Raw genomic sequence first — 22,174 nt, 5'->3', positions numbered from 1 at the left:
CTTTCCACGTACAACTAAATGGTGTTGTAACAGCACACAGGCTTCGTCATGTTCATTTGATACTACTGCTTCTGGCATCGACGTGGGGCGGGTCGTTTCCTTTCGTGAACTACGGTCGAGGGTGGCGATGGCTGGTCAATGCGGCCATGTGGTGGCTGGATGATCCTGATACCATAAGATACATAATAGCTTTAAGGGTAAATGTATACACTTTAATAATAAAGCCCCCACCCCAGCCCCTTGTATCCAACCCAATCATTTTCTATAAATAAATTTAATTTTTGTATTAAAAGATGTCTCCCTCGGTAAACCCACTACTCCACAGCTGAATAGCTAAGTGAACGGACAGTCTGGGACTAGATTATGATAATTTTATAGCAATTACAATGACAGTACAATATTGTATGTTTTTATGAAAATGAGCACAAAAAATAATGCTGGGAGAATTTCTTGCGCCACTTCTTCTCTCTCAGAGCACCAGTTGTTTCCGAAGCGTTAGTAGTATTAGAAATGACATCATAAAGAATTCTAAAGGAATAAATTTACCAGAAATATTGTACGAGAAACTCTGCTTCATGTATTTAATATTAAAATTATTCGCTTATATAATGTTTTCTATTTATTTATGGTGTGTTCTGATTAATGCATCTCCTATACTTAATAAATCTTGTGTTTTTACTTACTAATTTACATTTACTTTTTTTACTTACTTAGTTTAATTTATATAAGAATTGCAATAAGTGATGGAAATGTAAAAAGAAAAAAAATCTTTGACATTCATAAGTGTACTTTCCTTGAGCTATACCAATAAAGTGATTTTGATTTGATTTCATAAAACGATTAAATAAATCGCAAGTAATGTAGTTGCATTATACTGTCGCGTCGTGAATAGCTTCACGTTTGACCCCAGTCCGGATGACCTTAAGAACATGTTATGACACAACCATTTAAACATTAATGTTTTATCTATACATACATTTGTTTTTTTTATTTTTTAATCAACGAATAATAAATTTTAAATTAAGAACAATATAAAAACACGCTCAAAGTAATCCGAATTAAGATTTGAAATTATTTTTGAAATGTGACACTGAGCGATGAATACTTATATGCAATGGATGTGGCATGTATTCACATAACAACCGAATAAAATCGATATACATTATTTATGATATTTTTCGTATGTCATTCAACTAAGATCTAATTGGTTATAATTTTGACAGTTCACAGTAATGCGAAGTGGTTAATTACCCTGACCCAGGTCCGAATCCCGGTAGGTGAAAACATTTATATGATAAATATGGATTTTTTTAAGGCAGTAAGTGACGGATCGAGCAGGACTTTCAGCTGATGGTGATTGATACGCCCTGCCACTATCATTGCGTGGAAGCGTACCTAAAATACTGGCAGCATTTCCACGTTGGATAGCTAATTAGCTAGGCTGATCTGTTGACCAAGATAGCTGCCAGCGCTTGGGTTTCCAGTAGCCTTATTGAGGCGCGAAGATAGTATTTTTAACATTGGCCAAGTGTCTCGACACCAAACGGCACAAAGATGTATGACTCACTGAGACCAACATATTGGCGACGCTTGCTGTCTTCGGCAGTCGAAGCAGCAGCCCCAGCACCAACTTACGTAACTTGGACATGAGAAGGAGCCAGAGTGTCAACGCAAGTCGCGTCCCACACCAGTGCCCTTATTTTGAACTAAATATATCGTTGTCTAGTATCCATAGTACCTACAGGCTATCCCTAGTTTGGGGCATAGACATGCACGTATGGGGCTTGTTGCTCTATGGTTTGGGGCAAGATAATTTGTGTTAAAGTATATCAAAATAATCATATTATTAATTTACGTAGCGCTTGTATAGCTTGGGATCATGATTGCTTTATACAGATATTTCGATAAATTTACCGGTTAATATTGATCTTATTCAATCATATATAAATCGTAAAGAATCGTTACTTTTAGTTTATAGGTAATACTTATGTGTTTAGGTAATTGTTTTTGTTAAATGGTCAAATTTTAAGTAGAGTAGTTACGAACGTAGGCATAATCATAATGTAAACACATACTTGTTATGCCTACAGCTAATCGGTTCAGTTCAGTTACCGTCTTTTGTGGGACGATGTAAATGCTTTTACAACATGATCACAGAAATTTTACAAATGAAATGTATTACAAAAATTCAAAAGATTATGTGGTAAAGCTAATATAACATAAATGGATTTCTTAATGATACCACAGATTAGGAATGGAGCGACTGCCCTCAGGCTATGTAATAGATAATAAATTTTATTGTAAGATATTATATTATAATGAAAATATATTAAGAAAAAAGAATTTCTTATCAATAAGGTTGTAGAGGTCACAGATTAGTGTTATCTTTATTTTATTTGCCGGTCAGTTTTATTCAGTAAACAAAGTGTTTTTGTCAACGTTTGTTGTGTCGGCCACGCTATGAGGTAAGTGTTTTTTAACTGCAAATTATTTGTAACAGTCACTGTTCAACGTTTAGTTCACAAAACTATCAAGAGATGGCGCTAGCTATTTGGCTTGTATTTGGAAACGCGTTATTAATGTGTTTTTGAAGTGAAACCTTTTTTGGTGCACCGCAATTACTTTTTCGTAGGTAATGAATTAGGCTGATTCGTTACGCTCTGGGGTAAAGGTACAATCATGTCGGTGTGTTTAGTCTATTCAAGTAATACGTAATAATTGTAATTATTCATTTTAAGCTTAATAGCTATCATAGGTAAGTAATAATAATTATTTTAACAATTGTGTAGTAAATGGTTTATTGTGCTTACTGCTTATATTATATGTTGAAAAAACGTTATAAAAGAGAGCTGTTCGTGCTATATATCAGCTTGGTTATAGTTAGTCTCTCAAAGCAAAATTTAATCAAATAAATATTATTACTGTTAGTACATTTATGAAATTTTAATATTACGTTCATAAAAATCGTCACCTATTTGCTCTTAATAGTGATTTTTATTATTATAACACTAGAAATAAGGGATTGCTTGTAACTAATTTAAGTAGGGTTCATAATGCTAATGATCGGACAGTCTGGGACTAGATTATGATTGTTTATAACAATAGCAATGAACGTACAATTTTGAATATTTCATTAAAAAGAGCGCCAAAATAGAAAACTGGGAGAGTTTCTCCCGCCGCTTCTTCTCTCTCAGAGCGCCATTTGTTTCCGAAGCGGTAGTAGTATCTAGTATATTGGAACATCAAAAAGAATTCAAAAGGAATCACTTTTGAGAAAATAAATGCCTTTTATGCCTTTTATAGAAAACATTGTAATTTTTATTTTAGTTATCACCAACCCACTGTATCCTTTGTTGAATACGAACTAAATAATAACTTTAATTTCTGACTTGCCTCTCATTTAGGTACTCTTCTAATACGATCCATAAAAATGCTACATTATACATAATAATATTGCTTTCTATAAATTTATGCAATGTGTCCCGGCATGTACTATATTTTATTATATTTTTTATCAAAATTTGTTAATTATTTATTTATTTATTTCTTATTAACAAATTACATAGTATAGGTAACACAATTATTGAAATACATAAACTCATTTGAGTTTAACCGTGTACAATAAGTCGTCGGTAGACATATAATATTATTTAAACTTTAATACTTAATTAACTACTTAAATTAAAATACTTATTTTTAAAGAAGAATGAAACAACTTAAAACTACATACAAATATTAATTATACAGAAAAAAAACAAAACAAAAACATAAATTTTTATGCATTTAGGTGCTAAGAAATTTTATGAACAAGATTACAAACTACACTTGTATAAAATCAATGTTCTAATAAGCATTAATGTATCACAAGAGACTTGATCCTGCAGACAAACTGTCCAAACAGTTTTGCGGGACTATGTTAGCTTTTAAGATTCTTTCTGTAAATGATTAATAGTATAAATAAATATATATATGTAGTAATAAAACATTAGGAATAGTAACTATAAACTATTTCACCAATTGCAAGACTCTACAGTCTGTAGTTACTTTTATTTTTATCTTAGCAAAATTCATCTTAGTTTCTAAAACAACGGTGATTTAAATTCTACGTATTATATTTAATGTTGGTCTTATTATAAAGGCAAAGGTGTAGAAAAAAAAAGATGGATTAATTATGTAGTTTTTATAATAAAACGCCTGGATGTGCTCAATACAGTAAAAAATAAACTTTTTCACTTCTCATGCTCTGAAATTGCTTATTTGTGCACGATGTAGGCTGCACAAAATTGATTTTTGTGCACAAGTGCACAAAAGTGTCTATATTAAGGCAAAGAAAATGAGCCACACAACCACACACAATTAAAAGTTCAGAGATAGAATTTGTTATTTTATAATATTTACTTTAATTTATTTGTCTCATGTGTTTTTTAAGACATAAAAGATATTAAAATTTTAATTAAAATACAGTAGGTTATTTAATTTAATAGTTGGCTGTATAGGTCTGAAGCCTAAGCCTAATATCAATGTCGTAAGATTAAAAAAAAGCGGCAGGAAACAGGTCTTGTTTTTTCGTGTGTTTATTAATTTCTTCAAATTTGCTAAAATTGTTATAAAAGTCCATGTTATACTACTGTTTTATTTCCTCGCAATCGAAATGAAAAGCAGAGTTTATAACTCGTCCACAAAACCATTTTATCCTCGACATTACTATCATGCTAAAAGTCTCGGATAAAAAATGGGACGATTTGTGCACTCGTTGTAACATCTATTTCCCTCCGGAAATCACAAAAAACAGTTATTTGCCAGTTTTTTTAATAGTATTCCAACGCCATGGTGGAACAGGACATATATTGAGAGAAAAGAAAGAGAAATGGACCAAAATTATGACGAATGGTGTACTAGAGAAAGCAGGCGAATAAGAGGAAGACAGACAAAGAGATGGGAAGATGATTTTATAAAAGCAGCGGGCCCAGAATGGTTACGTGTAGGAAAAGATAGAGACAAGTCAATTTATTGAAGTAACCAAGGTGATGGGACTAAATTTGTAGGATTTCGCTTAAATGTGATAGAGCAATTAGAAATAATAAAACTCAAAAATAACATTTTTACATTGTTGAATGAACAATCAAATTTAGTCCCATCACCTTTGTTACGTGTCTCTTCCGGGGGTAATACGTCACAACAGCCGACCAATCATAACGCATCATTTCATGGGACGAGGGTATAAAAGAGCGGCTTCCGGCTCATTTGATTCAGTTCGAAGCCTAATGAAGATATTGATATCAATATAGAAAAACGGAAGGAGAAACGTCATGGGGGACGCAAGAACCCCACCCCGACGACCTGGACATACTAATGTCCAGCGCTTGATACCTGATGCAGGAGGCTATCGCCTCGATCATCATCTGTGTGTATTTGATTCAGTCTCGTGCCACATTTTGGCGAGACAACACGTCCTGAGGATGGCTCGTGTAGAGGCGAACCACGTGTCGAATTGTTTTAAGACAAATATTAGCGGAATTAACACTAAAGAAAACTCAAATCATTTGTATAGAGAAAAGTGACAAGCTTAAGAGGAGGCCGTTGTCTAAAGACAAGCTATAGCGAGGGGAGAACAACCGAATGCAGATGTTAGCACCTGCTATCGTTGGCATTCTAGTCAGTTTAAGTTAGTGATATTTTGTTGCCGCTATTAAACGAAAAATAAAAGCAATAAAGGCAAATTTTATTTTATTTATTTATACTATTAGTTAGTCGACACCTTTGCCTTTAAAATAAGACCAACATTGAGGTACGTACATACAGGACGTAGTAAGTTTTACGTCCTGTATGTACCCGCCCTTATTTTACAAATGAAAGTGAATTTTACTAAGATAAAAATAAAAGTAACTGCAGAATGATAGGGCTTTGGAATTGACCCCTCTGTGGGGTATTTATAATAACTCACACCTCGCTATAAAAATAATCTTATGCAAACTAAATCAAAATTAACATTACACAGTTCCGGTCCCTGCCCAATGTCAGTTAAAATTTATAATAAGTTACCAGAACACTTAAAAGCCGAATTAAAAAATTCATAAGCTCTTTGAAAAAGTTACTTTTTGAAGAGTGTTACTATTCTATTAATGAATAACTAGAGGAAAAATATATATTTGAATGTCTGCCCCTCTGTCGTTCATTGCTATGCCTTATTATGAGATGCATGTGATAATTATTTAGTACTACAATTTTGTTTAGTAACTAAGTCGCATTTAACGCAATTTAATTAAATACATAAATGAAATAAATAACTCAAACATTTTGACTTACTTGTGTATGATAAAAAAAGAAATGATTAATAATAATAATAAAAATACGCAAAACAGTAAAAGTATTAAATGCGAGCTATAATATATTTTAACTAATAACATAAAATGGTTAGTTATCAATTTAAAAATAAAAATCCCCAAAGACAAGGACGACCAGGTACCACAAGGAGCACCCGTTCACGAGCATGACGCATGGACCAGCCATCGTTTCCCTCGCACATATCTTAGAGAAGGTAACGACCCGCCCCACGACAATGCCACGAGCAGAAAGTACCATTTAAGCATGCATGACAAGCCTGCCCCGGGAACTCAACAAAAAAATGATCTAACAGTTGTGTGATATATTTTTGTTCACTAAATATCTCCATATATGGCTGTCCCTAGTTTGGGACTAAATCATCATCATAGTCATCATCCTGAAGACGTCCACTGCTGGACAAAGGCCTCCCCCAAGGATCTCCACGACGACCGGTCATGTGCTGCCCTCATCAATTCAAGCTGTAAAGGTTGATTGGTGCATCCAATATACGATAATTTATATTTATACAGTTAATTCTTTATTACTTTCTAACCGACTTCAAAAAACTCATTAAAGAGTCAAGTTAAAAAGCTAAAGATTGTTGATAAGTTTAAATACTTAGGTCACATCATTTCGAATGACTTAAGAGATGACTATGACATAGAGCGGGAGCGTAGAGCGCTGTCAGTGAGGAGTAATATGCTCGCCCGCAGGTTTGCACGAAGCACAAATAATGTTAAAGCGTTATTATTCAAAGCATTCTGCCAGTCTTTTTACTCGAGCAGCTTGTGGGTGTCATATTCGCGCGGGGCTTATAGCGTTCTACGTGTCACATATAATAATACGTTTAGGAGGCTGTTAGGGCTGCCGTGGCGTTGTAGCGCTTCTGGAATGTTTGCTGAGGCATGTGTGGATGGTTTCCATGCCATAATGCGCAAAAAAGGCGGTCTCCATGTTGCAGCGTCTTCGTGTTAGCAGTAACAGCATCCTAAAGATAATTGCTGCCAGAGCTGACTGTTCCTTCCAGAAACACTGGATACAGTTAGCTCTAGGTTTATAAATATATTTTACTAATAATACTAACGTAGTCCATAATAAATATTGTTACTAATACATTTACTAATATATATGGAGATGTCTCTGAATAATTAAATAAATAAATAAATAAAAAAGGAGGAGGTTGTCAATTCGTCAGTAGGTTTAATTTTTTGGAATGGATATACTTCAAAAAAAAATGGATAGTTTGGCGTTTGGCGAGAGTTTGGTGAGGTTCTGATTACCTAATCCATGACAAAGTAACGGAACACTGTCTGTAATCAAATTGCAAAGCACTTACGTTCATAGCTGCATTGAAAAATTTAGTATATCTACACTTATTTAGACAAATTGTTAGTTAGTGTACTTCAAATTCACTAAAAATTTAACAACAAAACAACCGCCTTCAAAAACACTATTTCAAAACAATAGATATAATGTGCACTAAAAAGTATAAAAATAATTACGTATTTTTATACAATCTAATTTATTAATGTTATTCTAGTTACGATTATTGTAATTTTTGGAATCGGTGTCATGCAAGATAGGTTTGTTACTACATACATATTTATAGATGAGATGTGCTTGAGTCGTGAGGAGGCGAGAGGCGAGAGCGGGTCGCGGGGGAAGGACACCGATTCCAAAAATAACAATAATCGTAACTAGAATAACATTAATTAATTAGATTGTATAAAAATACGCAATTATTTTTATTATGAAATAATATATATTATTTAAACACGACTCATATATTCGATGCAGCACCTTACAAACTAATTTGTTACGTATATTACAGCCGTTGTTAAATACCCTATTTGATTGAAAAGAGTGGCACTTGAGTTTCTTCTCACGAGCTCAACTTTTTACGAACACAATATTGTAAATTCAGTAATTTAAAAGAAATATTTGTAGTGACGATTCAAAAGCGCTTAGTTTAAGCCTTATTGAATAAAATTTATTCGACTTCGACTTTCATCAAGACCTTTACCATGATATATTCTGGAGGTCTGTACCTATTGTGGTTGCTAAGGAATATAATGTCTTTGTGCTTTATATATATATATAGACTAGCCGTTACCCCTCTGCTTCGCTAGACGAATTTTAAACGAAAATAAATTAATGAAGGTACGTTGTAATTCTAAAATGTAGCCATAAATCATCTCGGATAAATTTCGCATCGAATGGTGGTAGTTTCATGTCGATACGATCAGTGGTTTAGGCGTGATTGAGCTTCAAACAAAGACCATTTTCATAATATATACATATAATAATAATAATATTGACACACTTTTTACACAAATTATCTTGCCCCAAGTTAAGCATATATAGCCTGTGTTATGGGTTACAAGACAATGATATATTTAATACAATATACTTACTTAAACATACATAAATTCATATAAACATACATAAATACACTTAAACATCCATGACTCGGAAACAAACATCCATATTCATCATATAAATGCTTGCACCTACCGGGATTCGAACCTAACATATATATATACAAGCCGTTGCGGCCCGCTTCGCTGAGCGAATTTCAAAAGGATATAAATTAAATGTTATTCATCTTATTACAAATACAATTAAAAATAAGTAACCATAAACCATCTAGGATAAATTTCGCATCGAATCGTGGTAGTTTCATGTCGATACTATCAGTGGTTTAGGCGTGAAAGAGTCTCAAAGAAAGACCATTTTAATTATATTATGTATAGATAGATAATCATAGTACATATTGTATATTACATATAAGATAATTGCTATTTTTTCAGTAAATACATCTGCATTGCTACTATCCTGTTACTTGTTCAAGTGCAGTTCCTGGAAGCAATGAACAGCCCTTATACTGGAACACGATTCCCGAGAGGTAGGGTGTTGTAATAGGAATAATTAATTTATTTACAGATAAATATTAAATATCATCCTCACCAGATGGTCAAATCATTGTAATTGTTGGATGCAATTACTAATTGTGACTATAATCACGACCATCATGTTCACATCGACGGGTTCTTCCACACGGATTGCGAATTGCGTTTTTCAAGGAACTTTCTTCCACGTACAACAAAGTTGTGGGAATTAGCTTCCTTGTGCAATGTTTCCGTGACGATACGACATGGGTGCCTCCAAAAAAGGCGGGAATACCTTCTATGGGACGGCTACGCCCATGTGATTCCTCTGGTGTTGTAAAAGAATGTGGACGGTGATGATCACTTAACACCAAGTACGCTCGTTTGTCCTCATTTTCCATAAAAAAAAACTATCATCGTCATCAGCCGGAATACGTCTACTGCTGGTCAAAGGCCTCCCCCAAAGATTTCCACGACGACCGGTCCTGCGCTGCCTTTTTTGAATGATTTATTGAAAAATGAGTCCCTATGACTAGATTATGATTATTTTATAGCAATTGCATGACAACTCGGATCATTTATACGCTTAAATAGACTTTGACAACTTTGGACACGTCAAAAAGAATAGCGGATATACATAGTGGATAGTCTGTGGTAAAACTATATTTTCAAAACACGGCTAACTTTTAAATAAAAATAATACATAACTACGAATAAGGTGATATTGTAACAAAAAATGTATTTTATTGTATAAAAGCGTAGCATTTAAGATACCTCTCTACTTCGATGAATATACACAAATAAAACATTTTATTGTAAAGCGACATCTAGTACCATACCAAGGTATCATAACTACTCATATATCAAATTATTAAGGAAATAGTTTTATTTAACATTTCATTTTTTCATAACAAACTGTCTAGCCTAAAACTTTATTTTTAATAATATTTTTTTATAGTTTACTAGCTGACTCGACAGACGTTGTACTGCACATAATAAATAAAATACTGTTTTTTTATGAATTGTCAATAATATTTCAAAACATCAATAATTATTTCGTAAAATATGCTCCCTGTTGTAATAATGAAATTGTCTCACAGCAGAACTGTCAAACCGTGCGTCAATAAATTATCTCATAGAAAGAATGTCCATACAAAACAAATATTGAAAATAAAAATAATAAGGGGTCCCATTCGAAATAAAAACTATCCTATACCTAACGAAATAAAAAATATCTCAAGTTGGACTAAACTGCACTCGATGAAGTAATTCCCATTAAAATCCGTTCATTAGTTTAGGAGTCCATCGCGGACAAACAACGTGTCACGTAATTTATATATATTAAGATATGACAAAACCTTTATAATTAACGTAAATAGCCAAATGTCACGATAAGAGTTCGATCCGTATACGTGAAAATACAGGTCTAGAAATCTTGGACCGAATTCGAATATTGCTTACGCACTAGTCCGATCTCTGATTAAATTCCAAGCAATTCAGGGGCCACTTTTTGAAGCCACTACAGAGCATTGACGACGTTGATCATGATTCTTTTCAATCGGCGTCAACTCCTGGCAATGCTATTGTACGTACGAAGGCGCAGAAGAAGTAACGAGATTCTGGGTGCATCCTCACTTGGAGAACCGACGTTTAAAAGGAACTTTCTATAGACATTATGGATAAGATAGACTCTATTAGACAATATTTATTATTGTTTACTTATAAGTACTTATGGAGGTAGATCAACATTACACATCCCTATTATTCGGATTCGGATCGGACGCAGCCCGCGAGCGTTAATACAAATAATACTATGGCTACTTCGGTCCGTCAATATTCTTCTTCGAAATGGAGATTCACGGTTGACGGAAAGGAATCGGATGACGGAAGCTGGATCTAGTGCGTAAACTACCATAGAAATAGCTCTAAGACTACTCCGGACCGTGTTTTCACGGATACAGATCGGACTCTGATTGGTCGTAGTGCGAATGCACGAATGAACGCATGATAGCTCCGTTCCGCTCACGCCATTTTCGTGGCCCATCACTATTTTGTCTTATTATTTGTTGACCTAAACGTCCATCACAACCCTGGACCTCAGCATCGAATATTGTTTTGATTCCCCTATCCACCACCTTGGAGCCCTACATAGGGTCAAGGATTCCGCGAGAGAAATTCTAAAAGCCTCATTCGTTGATCCGTTACATTCTAAGAACATTACTTTTTTTATGGAATAGGAGGACAAATGAGCGTACCTGGTGTTAAGTGATCAACGCCGCCCACATTCTCTTGCAATACCAGAGGAATCACAAGAGTGTTGCCGGCCTTTAAGGAAGGAGTAAGCGCTTTTTTTGAAGGTACCCATGTCGTATCGTCCCGGAACCATCGCATAAGGAAGCTCATTCCACAGCTTTGTAATACGATAAACGATAAACTACGATACTATGTTGTCTCGAAAGACAACAGTTAAAAAAAATAAGTTAAATACTTTTTTATCATTCACTAACAAGCTAACTATTGTAGACGATTATTTGATTTCGACTTAATATTATAATTATTATTATTATCAGATACGAGTGGTGAAGGAGAAACTGTCAAACGCGTTCCCTGCATTACGGCGAGGGGAGAATTCGGAAAATGCATCTCGTCTGTTCTATGTGACAGAACACCACATATAGATGACAGCGACAGGTAAGGTTGCAGTACTAGATAAGCATAATAGAATAAAAGATACAAATTACAAATTTCTTTATTAACTCAATTTTTTGAAGCTACAACCTGAGAGTTGAACAATGCATACAAGAATTTATGACGATACGTCACTCGAACGGTTAGCTCAGTTGGGAATTGGGATAGCACTGGCACGGAACGCCAGAGTCGTGGGTTCGAGTCGCGCATCGTTCATATAATTTTGTTTTCAATTTTTTTTTGTGTATTAATCCTAGAAGTGGGGATTATCAATTTAAAAAAAAAACTAAATTGTTTAAATTTACAAGAGCGTCATCTCAAGTCAATTTCCTAATATGCAAATATTGGGGTTGAGCAGGTTATCAACTGTAAAGTAGATCCTGTAGATGAAGCCACAACCTGAGAGTTGGCAAAGTATACAAGATTTTATGACGATACGTCACTCGAACGGTTAGCTCCGTTGGGAGAGCACTTGCACATTTTACATAAGAGCTATCTAATTATAGAAGCATTTAACAATTTCATGTTAATATAATGTAATCAGTTCTTTTGCACAGGATGCCGGCTAGATTATGGGTACCACAACGGCGCCTATTTCTGCCGTGAAGCAGTTAGTTAAATTACTGGGCAAATGAGACTTAACATCTGATGTCTCAAGGTGACGAGCGAAATTGTAGTGCCGCTTAGATTTTTGGGTTTTTCAAGAATCCTGAGTGGCACTGCATTGTGAAGGGCAGGGCGTATCAATTACCATCAGCTGAATGTAACGCTCGTCTCGTGCCTTATTTTCATAAAACAAAGGTATTCGAAAACTTATTTCTATAAACCTATCTACGAGTTGGGGGATTAAAATTTAATAAACTTACACAATATTATGGTCTTAGGGGGGAGGAATCCAGAAAAACTGGAGAGAACCTGGCTATATGTCGTTTTTGGATAAAAGCTTATATACTAGACAAGCACAACATCGCAATTATGAATGCATATTTGATTTTTCCCGGCACGATCTAATGTTCTGACTTCTGTGGCGCGCAAGGATTTAGTCGTAATAACCACTGGGATATATATTAATTGCATATACTCTTAAACTTCTGCTACTGAGGTGACTTTGGTGCAAATATTTCACTGATGTGGAGCCTGTCAGTCGTCACTTTAAACAGGATCTATTTTATTTAATCTTTATGGTATAATCATTTATTACACAGTCCTGCGCCGCCCTCATCCAACCTACTCCGGTGATGACTTGTCCAGATTGTCGGTCCATCTTATGGGGGGTCTAAAAAACACTACGATCGCCATTCTAGAACTTTTCTGCCCCAACGGATATCTGTCGGTCGAACTAACTGCTACTTCAGTTTCGCAACCATCTGGATTATGACAAGACAAGAATTGACGAGACAAGCAGGACGTTCAGTGAAGTAATTGATACGACCTTTGACGCATTGCCGATCCGGATTCTTGAAAAATCCAAAAATTATGAGCGGCACTACAGTTGCGCTCGTCACCTTGAGATATAAGATGTTAAGTCTCATTTGTCCAGTAATTTCACTAACTACGGCGCCCTTTAGACCGATACACAATAATGCTTACACATTACTGCTTCATGGTATTAAAAGACGTCGTCGTGGGACCCATAATCTAGCGTGCAACCTGTGCAAAGAAGCCTACCACTGGTAAATGCCTTTAGTCGCCTCTTACGCCCTTGGGCCCTGAACTTCCATATTTTTCTTATTCAAAGCCACACCATTACTTTCTTCCTCAATACTTCAGTTCTAATAAATGACATATATTTTACAGTGATTCAAAATACTGCCCACATTATATGGAAGTGTGCTGTACTCAAAAAGATATAATCCGTCTTCATGATGTTCCAAGTTCGTAGAGAAGTAGAAATATTTGGACACGTAAGTAAGAAAAACACCAGATATATATTTTTTTTAAGATAAAATGCAAACAAACTATTTTGGATTCAATATATAACTAGCCCTTACGTGTAATGAATCTAATAAAGAGAATTTTGTACCATTATTATGTTTACCATATATTCCTCAGTTACTATAATAGGAATACCCATTCCCTTCTATAATATAAAATTACATTTAAGTAGGAATTATAATGTAATGTTCAAAACAAAACAATCCTTAAATGTCCAATACTAAATAAAATTATATTAATTAACATTAAGGCTGGGTTTCATAATATTAGCTGACTATAGACTGGGTAATGTGTTGCACCATCGTATTCCTTGTCATTGTTAAAGTTAATAAGTGAAATATCAAGTCAATATAGAATATATTTATTCGAAATTTTTGACATGTCGCTATTTAACATTAACAATAGCTTTATAACGATTATCAAATGTTTTAATCGGTACTTTAACATGTTTTGCTATTGCTAAATACACACATTAAAAAAGTCTAAGCAACATGCATGATATTACAAATTTACCATTTATATTAATTAATTTCTATGTCTTTATTCACTCAAAGTGCATAGGTATATAAACTTTTTTGTTATTGATGACATACTGGCTGGTTGTAAAAAAAAAATCGATTATGTTTTGTTTTTTTCATAAAATTAAATGAAAGGGAATTTGTTTGAATTTAAGTCAATCATGTTTGTTTTTAATTATAATAATTGAATCAAGTCGAAATTCAAAATTCTGTCTATAACTTAGAAAATTTTGAAAGCTTTCTATGACTTCAAAAATTTTTTAAATCGGTCCAGAAATGGCCGAGTAACAATTTAACACAGAAATAAATTGGAGTCAGCCGGTGGGAGCTCCGCTCAGCTTCGCTCACTAAAAGTAACAGGGGCGGATCTACTTAAAGGCTTTTTGGGCTGCAGCCCAGGGCCCCGTGGAGACCCAACCGAACTGAAAGCAATAGAGTAATTTATATAACATAACCATTCATAACCTGTCAATTTATTTTGCAATAAATAATGTTTTAATAAATAAATAAAATATGTGGTTTTCCTATTTTCTTCCTGTACTTAACATAATATATTATATATACCTACGACAAAATGGCAATTGGTTGAGTAATTAGGTAGGGCCCCTAAGCAGTATTAGCCCAGGGCCCCACAAATTCAAGATCCGCCCCTGAAAAGTAATAAGATTTTATTTATGTTTCAGATCACTAACATGGCATTAACAAGATGGGCTCAGACTTTCCAAGAAACACCAAAATATGAGACGACAACTTCAATTAGAACCCAAAAATTATTCTATTTCTTCTAGATTATAAATATAAGCTTCTTTTCTTTTCTTTTAATTTACAACTTGGTGGGCCCTCCCCACGAGGAGTAGACGACTCGACAGTCGAAAACGTGTTTAAGCTACCTAACCTGTGTGAATACAAAATATTTAAATTTAAATCTAAATAATTCAGGCATGTCACTTCAGTGAATTTTCTAGAAACTTTCATAACCACAATGCTAATACTAGGAACAAACATAACCTTATGATTCCTAACACTCGGCTAAGTCGAGTTAGTATTTTAGTTTTTTTTTTGTGGGGCGATTTATACGCTTTTACAATATGATTACAGAAAATATGCAAAACAAGTGTATTATTATGATACTCAATGTAATTGTTAAAAGACGTTTGTGTGGTAACGATTACCAAAACATAAATGACTCTCCTAATACGCCACAGATTGGGAATGGAGTGCAGTCAGACTATTTAAATTATACATTTTTTTGTATAATTGAAAAAAGAAGCCCGCTGAGTTTCTTGTGCCTGTTCTTCTCTGAGTAGTAGGATAGTAGTTTTTGACTTTCAATAATTGATTTCATATTCTATTTTGAATAAAAATATTTGAATTTCTGACATTTACTTCCAGATGTCATCTGAATACCTCGCTCATTACTACGCTGTCAAGATGACAGCTGACAGAGAACCTATATGGTTCTGAGAATCTGTCATGTCAGGTAAATTTTAGCGAAAATGGGAGTAAAACGAACCGCCGCCATAGGGGCATAAATGGGGAATTACTGTTCTTGATATTTCCAGACACAATATAAATCTAAATGTGTGGCGTGTCTCCACAGTGGAGTTGTCAAGGAACTTTTTTTTCATATTTAACCAAGCTATGGAATTAGCTTCCTCGTGCGGAGTTTTTAGGACGATGATTACTAAGCCGCGCTCACCTTTCTAAATGGCCGGCAACGCTCCTGTGATTCCTCTGGTGTTGCAAGAGAATGTAGGCGGCGGTGATCACTTAACATCAGGTGACTGGTACGTTCGTTTGTCCTCCTCTTACATCAAAAAAGGAAAAGCCTGAATGCGTTCTGAAATATTATGACATGAGTGTAGTAAACGATTTTGAGCAGTTTTAGATAAAATTAAAATAATTTGTAACCAAAATTATTGAACGATGCGGGACTCGAACCCGTGACCTCACGGATTCCGTCTGAGCGTTCTTCCACTGAGCCAAGCGTTCGAGTGACAAAATATCGAAATGAATAATGCCAAAATAATAATAGTGATTGTCTACTTTTCAAGATGAATCCCAATTAAACATACAAATTACCTACCTACCGCTTTCAATACTTAATAACATTATTTTCAATTCAATTCTAATTCCCCTTTAACAGAGTTTAGGCCAGAGTTCTTCGGGAAGATCCAAAAGTAGCCAAGACAAGCTGATATTCATGTTTATGAAAAACCTTACAACAGCCAACAACTGTAAATTACTAACTTCAGTTCAGCGACTTCTCAGACGTTCGATTTGACATTAAATCGTTGGAAACCGATTGTAAAAAGATAGCAGAATACCACTGACACAACGATTGAAGTCCGTCTAGCTGACGTGAATACGCTTAAGCGATTTTTGGTTAGGATCGTTTCTCGAACGTGCGATTTAAATCACGTGAATACAAATCGGAGGTGAACGACAGATGTCGCTGCGATATCGCTCATGTAAAATTACGTGAATAGGGCCGCAGTACTTTTAAGAGTGCTCGATTGTGCGAAGCGTTGCTGACTAACTGAAGTTAGTAATTTACAGTTGTTGTAAGGTTTTTCATCAACATGAATATCAGCTTTCTTGGCTACTTTTGGATCTTTCCGAAAGGGAAGACAGGCGAAGAGAACGTCGACGCCGAAATAATATGAGAAACAGCAAATATTTTGCTTTCGAAATGACTGATACGGAGTTTGTTAAAACATTTCGCTTTACTAAGGATTTAGTCCATGGTCTTATTGAAGACCTCCTTCCTCTAATTCCATGAGCGTAATACTATTCTTAGTTTCCTATTTAGGTTGGTAGTTACCAAGAAAGACCTTAGTAAGTACCTACCTACTTATCTGACTAGATATTTACTATATTTAAATAAATTATAAAATCATGTGCTTTTTTACATTATAGGTAGGTATAGCACTAGCATTTTATGCTACAGGATCTTACCAAACCATTGTTAGTCAGAGTAATTTCAACTCAGTAGGTATCTCAACCTACAGTGTCTAGAGCAGTGCGACAGCTGGTGACTAAAGCACTCAATGATGTTGAGTTATTCATAAAAAATATTTATTTTCCTCTTACTCAGGATGGAAGAGATAAAATAAAGAGAAGGTATTTATGTACTTTTACCTATGTTATTGGACTAATTAAATACCTACTTAATTATTTATTAAATATTGTAGGTACTTATTACAGCTTTTATGAAAAAACTAAAATAGCTCAGTTAGTAATTCAAGCTGACGCACGGTTACAATCTTCTTCGAGCTCATTTTGTTTAAACGAACAAAACGAGACGAGAAAGAGTTACCTACACTTGCGTGAAAATCCAGTTTGACTTTGATGTACCTACGGCGGTTTTTTTATACCAACCATTTGGGTACGACTTTTCATTTTCAGCCTATTAATTTCTGTATAAAAATAATTATACCTTACCTTTTTACTACTCTACGGCTTCAAATATTGTTAGGTTGAATACTAGTAACTGAGCAAAAGACTCTGATATCATAAGAAACATATTTAAAAGAATAAGGTAGGAAATAAAGGAATAGTAGAATTAGACTGGCAATGTCCTATCGCAAGTCGTCGATGAGTCGCTGAGTTTCAGTCCTATTGAGTTGTCGTCCTATAGAATCAGTACGTGAATACCAATTTTGAACCAAGTTTCAATAGGACGACTTCTGAACTACAACGATTTTTGGATCGTTAGAATATACGTGAATCGGCCTACTGCTTTCACGTGATGCGTACAACAGATACCAACTCATTGGCAGGAAATTAACGTGTGTTTTTTCATAAGTTGGCATTGATCCAAATTTTATTTACTATCGATAGTAATATTGTTTATTGTTGAAAAAAGTTTGAAAGCTTTCGTTTCGTCGTAGTTTTTTAGAAATAATCAAACTTAATTCAGACTTTGTTAAAAAAAATGTAAGTATGGATAAAGGTACAAATTTACAGAAAAATGTTTTAAATATTCTTCGTTTATTGTATTTTGGCTTGAGCTATGTTGTTACAAATGCTCTAAATAAATAAAACTAAAACTAATGAAGGTACAAACATTGACTATTTAATGTTATATACCCATTTAAAATGTGAATACAATTTCATTTTAGAACTCTAAAGTATACACAAATTTATTGAACTTAAATATTCTTTTGTCAACATTGCAATGGCTTGATCGAATTATTTAATGAATTAGAAATCATAAATGTTTTCGTGGAAATGAACATATTTATCAAAATTAAGAAGACAACATCTTATTTTCTTATTAGATTGCTTACTCTATGTACTTATATCTTTTTTCAACACTGAACACGCACTCTGCTGGTGCATTTTAATACTAATTTGTAAGCTAAGCATCAGTATAATTCGGCATTGTGCGGAGCTGTGTCGCATCATGCTCTGTAATTGGAAAACTACCATTGAGTACAGTAGATGGACTGTTTCTGTGTTATTCAGATGAGAGCAAAGGGTATGCTTTTTACACAGGCCGTGCCAATATCTCCTAGGATCGGGTAGACGAAAATCCGAAACAATTATGTGTCTGAAATTGTGCCTATGCTATGCAAAGTCTTGGAATGGGGGAGGCAAAATTTAGTCCAGTTGCTCGTAAACCTAAGAAGAGACAAAAGTTTGGGGCCACTAAAAGGTCTCATTATGTCGTATCCCCTCGATTTCAAATCACTCCTCTAACTGCCGCATACTCGGCGTTGATATATGGAGGACGTTCAGTTGCTTTTTTTATGGAATAGGAAGACAAACGAGCGTACGGGTCATCTGGTGTTAAGTGATCACCGCCACCCACAATCTCTGACAACACCAGAGGAATCACTGGAGCATTGCCGGCCTTTACGGAAGGTGTACGCGCTTTTTTTGAAGGTACCCATGTCGTATCGTCGCGGAAACACCGCATAAGGAAGCTCATTCCACAGCTTTGTAGTACGTGGAAGAAAGCTCCTTGAAAACCGCACTGTGAAGGACCGCCACACATCCAGATGGTGGGGATGATATCCTAACTTGTGGCGTGTCGTACGAAGGTGGAATTCGGCGGCAGGAATCAGGTTAAACAGCTCTTTGGAACACTCCCCGTGATAAATGCGGTAGAAGAGTGCTTCTGCTTGTTGTGCAGTCACTTGGCAGACAAGGCCAACTTGGCTTCTAAAAATCTTGGTGTACTTAGAAAGGTGAGACAGAAGGCTTCAAGCTTCGCCTACAACTTTATAAGGCAAAATATTTGGCCTCACATGGAGTGCTGTTCTCATTTCTGGCTCCTCTCTATCAGCTTTTTCGCTTTTTTCTTCTTATTTGAGAGCAGATAACGAAGAGAGGCTCGAATCATCAACGATTGCTCGAATAATTGCTCTTGAAAAAGCCAATTTCTTCAGATAGCCACCTCACTAGGCCTAATACTATTTAAAATAGATGAATCATATGAACATTAAATACAGAAAACACAATGGTTAGTTGGACGAAATTCAAAGTTTTTATCTGATAATAATTTGCCATTATATAATGCAATCTTTAACCCCCTGTGTGGTGCCCCATTCTTCTTGTGTGTATCATTATCACCATAACAGGACATCCACTGATGGATAAAGGCCTCCCCCGAAATTCTCCACGATGATCGTCCCTCATCCAACATATTCCGGAGTTCTGGACCAGATCATCGATGCAACTTGTGGGGTGCCGCCAAACACTGCGTCTTCTGAGAACACAGAACTATATCTTAAAGCAAATCTTTAATGCATCCTAGTTTGTTTATGAACAGGCGCCTGACCTGGTAATATTATATAAAAAAGAAAAGGACCGAGGTAAACTTTAAATACCGGGATATGCAATGGCTTTTGGCCTATGAGACGAAACTCAAAGTTGTCCGTTGATAACAAATTATTATTATTTAATCCAATATTAAAACTGATATGGACTTATGGCATTCAAGTTTGGTGTGGCCAGCAACAGTAAAATAACCAACGAGTTCAATACAACACACTGCGGCCAATATTCAATGCACCATGGCTTATAAAATCAACAGAAATCCACGAATAACTGTTAAATCAGAGATTGAGCTGTACCGGGCGAAAGACAAAGACCGTCTTGAACAAATTCTTCTTCTTTTTCGTGACCCTCTTGGCAGAGCGGTCGTTGACATCACGAAATGACATCTTTTGGGGCAGATGTGTTTCGCTTCACGAGCATTCGCCACTTTTCCCTGCTGGCTGAAAGTCTGGTAAACATGTTCAATCGACCGCCAACAGCAGACTTAATTTGGTCAGTCCATCGCATTGGCGACCTTCCTCGCCCTCTGGTGCCCTCTACTTCGCCCTGCACGACAAGGCGCTCAATGGACTCACTTTCGCGCCGGCACTCTAACGTATTAATTACAGACATGCTACAAATTCCAGTGTCTAAGCGACTGAAACGTGACTGTATATTATAGGGAGGAGGCGCGGCATTTGCCGCTCCTCTGTAACGTCATTATCTCTCCAACAATTCCCCTTATGGTCTTGGTGGCCGATTGCTGAAACAATAAAAAATACTAATTTGCACGCAATTCTGTGTCACTGAGGGGGCGTGCATTAATTACGTGAGGCATTTTTGAGAATTATTCTCCCTTGGTGAGATATCGTAAGTTTGTCCGAACTCCATCCCTCCCCTAATCCCAAGCGAGAATCATAAAATTTATGTTTTACTGAAATTTTGGATTAATGAGAAAAAAAAACAACTAGTTCTATTGAAGACTAGCAAAGTATTTGTGAATATTATCGTATTTTAAAATCACAATCATAAAATTATTTAATGATAAACAAAAATTAGCAAAAGATTTATTCTAATTCAGTCCATGGAGACTCGTGCATATTTTACACCCTTTTTGTGTTGGAAAATTAATTACGCGATGTTTGCCAAGAACAACCCTAGCCCCTGAGATTTGGAAAGTTTTAGCTTAATCCCCTTCTCCCCATAAAACACCATACGTAATTAATAGACGCCCCCTTATATTAGGTTAGAAAGGGGCACGGTCAAAAGACCAAGAAAAAGAGAAGGGTAAGTTTGTCAGTGTCAAATAGCAGTCATATCTTCTGTTTATTATTAACAATGGTCGGGTCAAGTTTTATCGTTGACCCTCGACATTGTCATGATCATTTCGGCTATGACAATTACGTGTAAGAGAGCAGTTGGAAGCATGTGTAATTCCGATAGTTTTGTACCTGAGCTACAGAGAGTGTACCAGCGCGATGGATAATTATTTTTTATGGAAAAGGAGGACAAACGAGCGAGGGTCACCTGGTGTTAAGTGATCACCGCCGTCAACACCTCATGCAACACCAGAGAATAACGAAGACGTCCAACTTTAAGGAAGGTGTACGCGATTTTTTTGAAGGTACCCATGTCGTATCGTCCCGGAAACACCGCACAATGAAGCTGATTCCACAGCTTTGTAGTACGACCGCTTGACCGAACATCCAGCTGGTGGGGATGATATCCTAATTTGTGGCGTGTCGTGGAAAGGTGCAATTGATGACAGCGAGTGAATTATGCGTTATAAATTATTTAAGGAAAAACACGTTGTAATTTGGCTAGGGAAACTTCATTTTGTTTGTTTGTTTCCTGTAAGAGGAAAACGGTGTACATATTAGTCCCTAAATAGCCGGCCTAAATTAATGAACTTAATTTTGTACTAGCTGTGCCCTTCGTATTTACTCATGTTTAATAATTTGCCATAAAAAATCTACTGCAGATGATGTATAAGAACTACGCAAATTTTTAGGCGAAATTTTGAAGGGAAAACTTTTAATCACTTAACAGATATCA

General features: G+C 35.4%; 1 long non-coding RNA gene across 1 annotated transcript; it reads left to right on the top strand.

Annotated features, from left to right (window-relative positions):
- The first annotated feature begins 2,403 nt into the window (after positions 1-2,403).
- On the top strand, positions 2,404-15,161 carry LOC126973471 (uncharacterized). The gene is made up of 5 exons (XR_007731358.1): positions 2,404-2,465; positions 9,135-9,229; positions 11,783-11,903; positions 13,698-13,804; positions 15,037-15,161. It is a non-coding gene; the product is annotated as an uncharacterized LOC126973471 (long non-coding RNA).
- The last annotated feature ends 7,013 nt before the right edge of the window (positions 15,162-22,174 follow it).

This window comes from Leptidea sinapis, chromosome 29 (genome assembly GCF_905404315.1).
Source record: "Leptidea sinapis chromosome 29, ilLepSina1.1, whole genome shotgun sequence".
In the NCBI taxonomy this organism is placed as follows: Eukaryota; Metazoa; Arthropoda; class Insecta; order Lepidoptera; family Pieridae; genus Leptidea; species Leptidea sinapis.
This window is presented reverse-complemented; position numbering and strand designations above follow the sequence as displayed.